The sequence below is a fragment of the Acartia tonsa genome, chromosome 15 (assembly GCF_053477335.1).
Source record: "Acartia tonsa isolate MP-2025a chromosome 15, ASM5347733v1, whole genome shotgun sequence".
In the NCBI taxonomy this organism is placed as follows: Eukaryota; Metazoa; Arthropoda; class Copepoda; order Calanoida; family Acartiidae; genus Acartia; species Acartia tonsa.
In genome coordinates, this window is record NC_137274.1 from 21,442,041 (window position 1) to 21,451,740 (window position 9,700).

At 36.9% G+C, this 9,700-nt stretch overlaps 1 long non-coding RNA gene across 1 annotated transcript; it reads right to left on the bottom strand.

The window, feature by feature from the left end:
- Window positions 1–1,154: 1,154 nt before the first annotated feature.
- LOC145306990 (uncharacterized) lies at window positions 1,155–5,191 on the bottom strand. Its single transcript, XR_013875261.1, has 4 exons — window positions 5,109–5,191; window positions 4,103–4,186; window positions 1,619–1,673; window positions 1,155–1,205 (listed from the first exon to the last, which is right to left on the bottom strand). It is a non-coding gene; the product is annotated as an uncharacterized LOC145306990 (long non-coding RNA).
- Between the last annotated feature and the right edge of the window lie 4,509 nt (window positions 5,192–9,700).

The following is a 9,700-nucleotide window of genomic DNA, read 5'->3' on the forward strand; positions in this document are numbered from 1 at the left end:
TCTATTGCATCATATTATAGACATATTTTTTATTAAAATGAAAAAGATGAAAACCAGTTTTGTTAGACCTGAGATATTCATTTTATGATTTTTATTTTAATAATCCTGTAAAATTTCTGGAATACGATGCTATACATGATTTTTTAGTATAGTTCAGAACAGGTTCTAAATCCAGCAGATATAAACAGTTTCGAAGCCATACCAAAATAGTTATTTCTCGCATCGTATTATAAACAGCTTTCCGCGAATATAGAACATACAATTATACGATTAAAACCGTTCTTTTTAGCCACGTGGTGCCGAAGGCACCTGCTAAAAAAACTTATGATCGTACATTTTATATTCGTAGAAAACTGGATATAATACGATGCTAGACATGGTTTTTTCATATGGATAAGAACCGGTTCCTATCCACCGGATTCAAATGAATACGAGAAAATATGTTATTATTAATTATTAAAAATTATTAGTAGCGCAGCTACTCTTTGATAAGGTATCCTATTAAATCCTGCCTGGACGTGGCTGAAGACGTCTCTCTGGATGCTGTCCAGGTGAGGACGCTCGTGTTCATAGAGCCTGATACAGTTATACACCTCAAATCTTCTTGGTAAAATTATGCATTTTGTAGCTGCTTTTTTTATATTACATAATACATAACTTAGTATAAACAGATTAAAAAGTCATTTCTTCTGTTAAAAAAAAACAATGAAAATGATCTTTCCCAGTGATGTAAAAAAGGTTTTGTAACCCCCCCCCCCCCCCCCCACCACCACCCCTGCAATAAAAAAGGCCCGCAAACCTATAAACCAATCGAGAAAAATTTTACCAAAAATGTTAGTTTTTCAGCGCAAGATAAATATTTTATGTGGGGCCATTTTAATCCACCCTACCCCTCCCTTCTTTAAAATTTAAAGCTTTCCCTAGAACCTAGTAAAAGTGTCTGACTCAGATTATGACATCAAAAAAATTAACCAATGAGAGGCTACTATAAATTTTACCATTGGTCAATTACATTGTATACTGGCCTCTCATTGGTTATTTTTTTGACGTCATAATCTGAGTCAGCCACTTTTACTAGCTTCTTTCCCTACTTTAGCCATCACGTATTATGTATCACTTTTTAAATGTTGTACTTTTGTACAGAAAAAAAATGTTCATAAAAAGAAGATTTTAGCTACATTCCTTTCTCTCATTGGCTCAACATACTAAAAAGAAAAAATATTTGATTAGAAACATTAACCAGCATTCAACATTCAATGCAAAATCAACAAATTTTGACATATAGTGTACAAAATCGGCCATTTTGCAAGAAACATTTTAAACTGTATAATGCGATGATATTATACAAGAAATAGACATTATTTTTTTATTAAAAAGGTGGATTATTTATTGATGATACACATAACAACCATTTCTAAAGATTACAATTAGTGGTTGAAACGTTTGGACACTCTAACCAATGAACCTACCAATCAAAATTCCATAAAAGTCCCAAAAGTTTAACAACTTTTGGGACTTTTTTGGGACAACGATTAAGAAAACGATATTATAAAAATTTGTGGACCAGTGCAGTGTAACTATATAGCCCAATGTCCCCTCCCTCCCTAGTAGGTATTACCTTGAGGTTGGTCTCAACCCAGGCATGATGGTACAACAGCTTCGTGATGTCTCGTCTAAAACATAAAAGTTATTTCTCGTATCGTATTACTAGAGTTGGCTCAATATAACTATATCGCTATTGGCTAGTTTTCTATAAGTACATATCTATTTATCTATTTCTCAATAAATCAATTTTCCTCCCCTGCCATTACTATCTAAAAGAAAGAGGTAAATATTTACTAATTTAAATGATTTTAAAAAGATTATTTCAATTATATTTTTTTTACATTACCATCACCAAAGGGTTAATATGATTAAAATTTTAGTTTTAATATTTTAACACAAAGGAAGTGTTGCCACAATCGAATTCTTTTAAAATACAGTTTTCTTAGATTTACTCTATTATGAATGTATATTTTTTATTTATGAAATAAGGATTAAATACTTCAATGTAATTCAAATATCTACATAAAGTGAAAAACTTAATTCATTCCATAAACAAATAGGATAAAGGTCTTATCGCTTTGGTCAATGAGAGTTTAATGAGGATTATTGGAGCACTATGAGTTTTAAACACTTTACCATTGGAAGACTCGAGCTCATATATAGACGTTTATTTCCTATATAGATCTGTCATGGATCTTGATGCAATAAAGCAGGCTGTTTTGTAAATGTTAAAAATTGGAAGATTTCATTAAATAAAAGTAATCGCAAATATACTTAGTAAATAAACGACTTTCCGCGGATATAGAATGTACAATTATAAGATTAAAACTAGTTTTTTTTAGCCCCGAGGTGCCGGAGGCACCGGCTAAAAAAACTGGTTTTAATCTTATGATTGTAAATTTCTATATTCGTAGAAAACTGGATATAATACGATGCTAGACATAGTTTTTTCGTATGGATGAGAACCGGTTCCTATCCACCGGATTCGAATGAATACGAGAAATAAATTATTCTATAATTTATCAGGGCTTGGCAGCCGCGCTTCAGCCTCAAGTTTAAACCAGCTTGTATAGAAATAGATTTTGAAAACAAAATATTGTATGTTTAGAAACAGGTTTAGACATACATCTGAGGCTTACACGTGGGTGCTGAGCCCTAAAAATTATCTTTCTAAAATTGTCTGGAAGGGTGCGCCAGCGGCGGGACCCTACACGGAGGGAGTCTAGAGACGGCGACCGCTGCGGTGAATACGAGCAGCGCAATTTCATAGGCAGCAAAATAGGATGACGGGTAAGAAAATTCCGAAAATAGAAATGACGCAAATGAGTACAAAAGTTACGCAAATGTTGATCTCAATTTTCACGTTTTTTAAAAATTGAAATTTTTAATAATAGCTATTAAAACAAGTTTCAAGCATAACTTTTATCTTATTAGGATAACAATTAAATAAGAAAAATATGTTTACTATATGCAATTCGTGATCAAACCCCTAATTGAAAAAAAATGCAAGACATAGCTTTTACTTTAAGAAAGACTAGGGGCAACGCCCACTAGAAGCCGCTAGGTGTTCTTAAGGTGGTAGGGGATAAGTCATCCGCCCTTCTACTTTTTAATTTAAATTTTAATAAGGAATATTAAAAAAAAATTAGGGGGGGGGATTTTAAATTGGGAGGGTAGAGATACGCTCTCCCAAAATAGGTAAAAACCTTCCCTGTACCTAAAAAAAGCTTAATTGCACTGGAAAACCAAACAGATGTCATTTTTTACAAAAAAAATGGCGCATTTTTATAAACACCTATAGACTAAAAGAATGACGCAAAGAAAGGGAGAAGGAAAGAGAGAGGGGGAGAACAAGTTTTAAGAATTCCAAGATATATAATAACTCCAACTTCTGTCATTGCAAAATAGACAGTCTAGTCTAGTAGCATAGTATATTTACAATGACAATATCAATATTTATACAAAAATCTAAGATAAGGGAGGAGCTAAAATGTGATAACAACGTCATAGGGGTAATGGTGATAGTGTTGATTGAGGGGGTGGTGTAGTAGATCATCGGTAGGGGTTGTGTGCAGGAGGTGCAGGTAAAAGGGGAAGGTTCAGTAGTTTGAAAAGTCACTCAAGTACCCATAGGTCCAAAGTTATTATATAAAGTAGTAAGTTTTTTGTTTCCTGACTCTAAAGATAATAAAGAAAAAATTTTGTTTGAATCGGTTGAACTTTTTAGTAAAGGTTTACAAGATATTTTGCATACCTCCCCTGTCCTCCCCTTGAGGCAAGGGGTAAAGCAACTCGTATTTTATATTGTTTTAAAGCTTTTTGAGAGGAGGAATTAATTAGGGTTGTGCTGGATACTTTTTTGGCCGGATACCGGATATCTGGCTGATTTATAATGCCGGATATTTGTTATCTGGCCAACACCGGATATCCGGTAAATTACCAGATATCTAGGTGGATAACCAGACATCCATAAATCATCTGGATAACCAGTAATTGGATTGTTTCAATATCCAGTATCCAGCCGGATATCCGGCACAACCATAAGGAATTTTCTTACTTTTCATCCAAGTCTTGGCTCCTCTCTGCTGCGATATTCAGGGCGCTTTTTAGCCTATCCAATCGCGTCATCAGCGCATTCCATCTAAATAGAAATAAAAATGACAGTCAAACACACACAAACAATATTATATGTAAGGCAGAAGTGCTTTTTAAATTGAAAAAAAAAATAATGTACTATTGAAATAACTTAAAAATCTGCTTAAAACATATACAGTTGGGGAGTTAAATCCATTTTTATAAAAGCAGAAATATAATCTATGATTGCGGTTTTGACCCTCTAAAAAACGTAATCTACCATTCCACTTTCCTCTCTCTTGGTGATTATATCATCAACGCTGATATGATTTTTGAAATGTCCCATTCCACTTTAATAAATCTTGGTGAAAATATTTTGATTGTGAAATAAATTAATCTTTGAAAGTTTCAGCCTTGCATCTTGAATAGGAATTGAGAAAATCACAAAAACATGAAAAACTAGGAATCGATCCAGCACCCCAAGTAACAGACAGATGGACAAGGGCATATGTCAAAGGAATCTGTCTTGAATAGGAGCCGAGTAAATCACGTTGGAGGTGTCCCACCCCCCAAGAAAATAGCTTAAAACCACCACAGGACCAATAGGTATATACCCTCCAGAGTAGAATCCGATCGGTTCAGTGGTTACCAAGATCTTAAGCTTTAGACAGACGGACGGACGGACAGACAGACAGACAGACAGACATCGTACTACTTTGTATTATTGAGGACTAGCGGATGCGTGACTAGCATCTAGGGGTTCTATATTTAAAATGAATATGGAAGGGCAGAAAAAAACCTAAATCAATACCAAGACATTTTCTTATAAAAATATAATAGCCTAAAACCATCCCGGGACCTATAAGAAGCTTTACTGTAAAAGAGAACCATATCGGTACAGTGGTTAGCAAATCCTTCACTACAGACAAAAACACCTTACTACTTTATATTATAGGATAGAAAATCTTTGCAATTAGAAATGAATTTACCGATCATGTAGCTCACGATACATATATGGGTCCATCCTGGGCAGAGAAACTATAATCCTAAATATAATAAGAATAATAATATTGGTTAGGATCCATCCTGAGCAGAGAAACTATAATCCTAAATATAACAAGAATAATAATATTGGTAAGGGTATATCCTGGGCAGAGAAGCTATAATCCTAAATATAACAAGAATAATAATATTGGTAAGGATCTATCCTGGGCAGAGAAACTATAATCCTAAATATAACAAGAATAATAATATTGGTAAGGATCTATCCTGGGCAGAGAAACTATAATCCTAAATATAACAAGAATAACAATATTGGTAAGGATCCATCCTGGGCAGAGAAACTATAATCCTAAATATAACAAGAATAATAATATTGGTAAGGGTCCATCCTGGGCAGAGAAACTATAATCCTAAATATAACAAGGATCATAATATACATAAGTAGCAGAGAACACAAAACCAATCCTAGGTGGACAAACGGACAAAGTAAGTTGTAGAGAAGATGTTCAGTAATCATAAAAGAGAGAGAAAAAACGAATGAGAAAGAAAGATATGATAGCAGGGATTTCAAAGGATGGTGGATAAGACAATGACTGAAAAAAATAATGTAAATACCAAATGGAGATAAACAAAATTATCCCTTCTGTAGCATAAGATTAGGGGTTGAAACGTTTGAAAACTGAACTAAATAAAGCAACCAATCAAAATTCACTAAAGTCCTCAAAGTTGTTAAGTCAACTAATAAGAAAATTTTATTACAAATTTTTTGAGACTAGTGTAATAAACAGCCCATTGTCCCTTCTCTAAGACTAGATAGTTATAGATATAAAAAATGACTGATGGACAAGTTGAGTAGAAGGGGATATATCTATATCTAATAGCGTTACGGACTGACAGTGTCTTAACCTCTTTTCGAGGAAGCTTTGTGTTTATCAAGATCGAAATTAATTCCTTATTCATTATCCCAAATTAAGCGCAAATGTCGTCTTGTTTGACTTTTCTTTTCTAAAGAGACGCGGCATGGATTGTTTATATTTTGATGCGTCCACGTTCGTTACTTTTGAATGATATGTGAGTGTGTGAAGATTTCGGAGAACAAAATTGGGCCTATCATTGGTCTCATAGTGCGTGAACGACCCTAGTATACCAGGGGCTTGAAACCATAAGAACTTCAGGTAGAATTTGTTAATTTTATTTAAATGGAATGGTGTATAGGACGATTATATTAGTTTAAAAGGCTTTAGCCAGCTAAACATGAAACTTTATTATGATTAATTATTATGTTTTAGTAATTTTTTATGTGCTTTTATTTTTGCATTTAACAATGATTATTAAACCAAATAATTTTCCTTTAAAGCCAAAGTTTCCAAAGATGCTTAACCATAGAAAAAAATGATTTAAAAAAGCAAATAAGATTACGTGGTTATAAAAGACTGGAATTTTGTATTAATTGATTTTGTAATTTCAGGACTTTGAAATAGTTGCCTCAATAAATCTATAATCAAACCTGCTGTTGAAACTTGATGGTTCCTGGTATTGGGGGTTTGTGTGTACGTCAACAAGATCTCTAGAACTTCCCGCTAATTCGGAAGTCACACTCAACCAAAGTGTCATGGTTGAGACAATTTCAAAGAAGTGAAGTTTGAAGTTTAGGCATTAGCAAATTTCAAATAACCTGATGTTTGAAGGAGCTGCACAAGCAATTTCAAATGGTTCTGAAGAATAGGCATTAGCATTCTTCAAAGAATCTGAAGAATAGGCGTTAGCATTCTTCAAGAGATCAATAGCATATAGTGTATTGATGCAAAAAACATTGACAATTTTTCTGTGAAATAGTACCTAGTGAATCAATATGGTGCTCACTAAAAAGCAGAAAATTGAGCGAGCTATCGCTATTGGCAGTGAAAGGCTAGAAGTGTTTGATGAACAGATAAAAGTGTTTTATGAAAATCTAAAAGCCTGCCAAAGTTTTAGTTCATGTGAAAATGTGAATTTAAAATCAATTCGTGACATTTTTAGTGAGGTCAAGGACCAATCTGACCTATTAAAAAGTCTAAAATCTGCCGTGGAGACTAGTGAGATGCGCGAGTTTAAGCGTGATTTGGATGAAGCTAGTGAGCAGAAAAATGTTGCAGATAAAGTTTATGCATCGTTGGAGCAGTGTACGAAAATTCTGCACTGGCTTGACAATGATTCAGACGACGCGAGGTTGAGCACTGTCGCCAAGAACCTCGACGTCATTGAGAAGGTGAGGATGGACATGGGAGTGCTCAAGATTTCCATGGAGTTGCGCCAAGAAGTACGTGATATGTACCGAAGGCTTAGAGAGATGGAACGTCGTTCATCTAACTTGGATGAGAGTGGGACACCTGCCATACTCTCCAGAAGTATGTCTGCCGTGGATATTCGGAGTTCCAACCCGCAGTATGGGCGCTGGGACAACAGTTTGTTGCCGTCCTTTGACGGTACTGACACGGATTACTCCAACTTTAAACAGGTCTTTAAAGATCTATGCGCTGGTTACGGATTTTCTGACCAGAGGTTAAGTCTGATGTTGTGTATGGAGAAGGTGATAACCAACCCGGAGTTACGCAAGCAAGTGTCAGCGATTAGAGATCACAATGAACAATGGTTGTTTTTGGATCAGATGTTTTTATCAAACACCAGCCGGTTCATGAAGATTTTGACTAAGCTGAACAAGATGAAACCTGTGGATAAACCTGTGGACGTGGTCAGTGCAATTGCTACCTTCAAAAGCACCATGCAGGAAGTAGAAGCCATCGTTGGTTCTGAAGCTAAGGATTACCACCACCTAACTCTTATTCATATTTTCAAAGACAAATGTCCAGATGCCCTGAGAGAGAAAATTATGATGGAGCTAGGCAGCATGAACCTGCCAAACATCAAGAAGATTGTAGAACTTCTGGAGAGGACAAGGGGAGCAATGTTGGCTGGTGATATGTCCTACGACACTGGTGCCGGCAAGAGGAACCGTGACAGAGCTGCCGCCGCGCAAGTATCTGGCCGCAGTGACAATGAGAATGGACGGGCTGGAAAGGACAAAACTTCCAAGTGGAATAGTGCATGTCCTATTGAAAGTTGCAATGATAAACATCCTATTTTCCGTTGTCTCACATTTAAGAAGATGGATGTTGTTGACCGAAAAAAAGTTGTCCAGCAGAATAAGTTGTTTGAACTCTGCCTGTGTGATGGTCATGCTGCTGACAATTGTAATAAATCGGATAAGCTTGGTGTCTGTGGCACCAATAATTGCGACAGTTATCATAGTCGTATGTTGCATGAGGCTAGTGCTAGTGTGAATACAGTCTACAAATCAAGTTCTGCGCCTAGCACATGTACCTTCCTGCTGCAAATAGTTCCAGTTGTAGCACCTGGCGGCGGCGCCTGCCATGCCGCCGTCATGTTTGATTCTGGTGCAAATCTACCACTTGTGTCTGAGAAGTTGTCCAGCAAGTTGAAGCTGAAATCTACTGGCAGATATACAAACATTTCTGTAGCTGACGGCAGTGAATCATCCTGCCGCAATGTGGTGTTCTATCTGAAGGACAGGGATGGTAATTGGAGAGAATTTGAGGCAGCTGTTATGCCTAACCTCGGAGGTGGCAACGAGATGCGCTCGGTCCATCCGGAAACCGCCGCCGAAATATTTAAGATGCCGCCAGAAAGATTCACATATATTAGTGGAGGCTTGGATATTATCATTGGAAATACCCATCCTGACGTGTTTCCGTCAACCTACCAGAAAGTGGGCCAGTCTATGTTGTGGAGAACCATTTTTGGAAGTGGTTTTATCTGTACAAGTGCTGACTGTGGAGCTGGTCAGCAGAAATCTGCGTATAAAGCTGTCAGTGTTAGTGGAGGCGCCTTGCCTGAAATTTTGTCCTCAGAGTCATCCAGGTACAGATTGGGTCCAGAATGGTTGCACCAGGATGAGAGTGCGTGGCCGGTGAAAACTGCCGTAGCTGTTGATAATGAACCGGTTGGTACTGCCGTAGCTGTTGATAATGAACCGGTTGGTACTGCTGTAGCTGTTGATAATGAACCGGTTGGTACTGCCGTAGCTGTTGATAATGAACCGGTTGGTACTGCCGTAGCTGTTGATAATGAACCGGTTGGTACTGCCGTAGCTGTTGATAATGAACCGGTTGGTACTGCCGTAGCTGTTGATAATGAACCGGTTGGTACTGCCGTAGCTGTTGATAATGAACCGGTTGGTACTGCCGTAGCTGTTGATAATGAACCGGTTGGTTCTGCCGTAGCTGTTGATAATGAACCGGTTGGTTCTGCCGTAGCTGTTGATAATGAACAGGTTGGTTCTGCCGTAGCTGTTGATAATGAACCAGTTGGTTCTGCCGTAGCTGTTAATGATGAACCTGTTGGTTCTGCTTGTGATGCTGTTGTTGAGAAACCTGTTATTTCTGCAGTTGACGCTGTTGTTAGTGTTGCAGTCAATTCTGATGTTAAAGATACTGCCGCAGCTGTTGATAACATTGCTACGGCGGGTGAGGCTGTAGCCGTTCACAATGATGATGCTGAAATTGGTTGTGTTGCAGCTGGT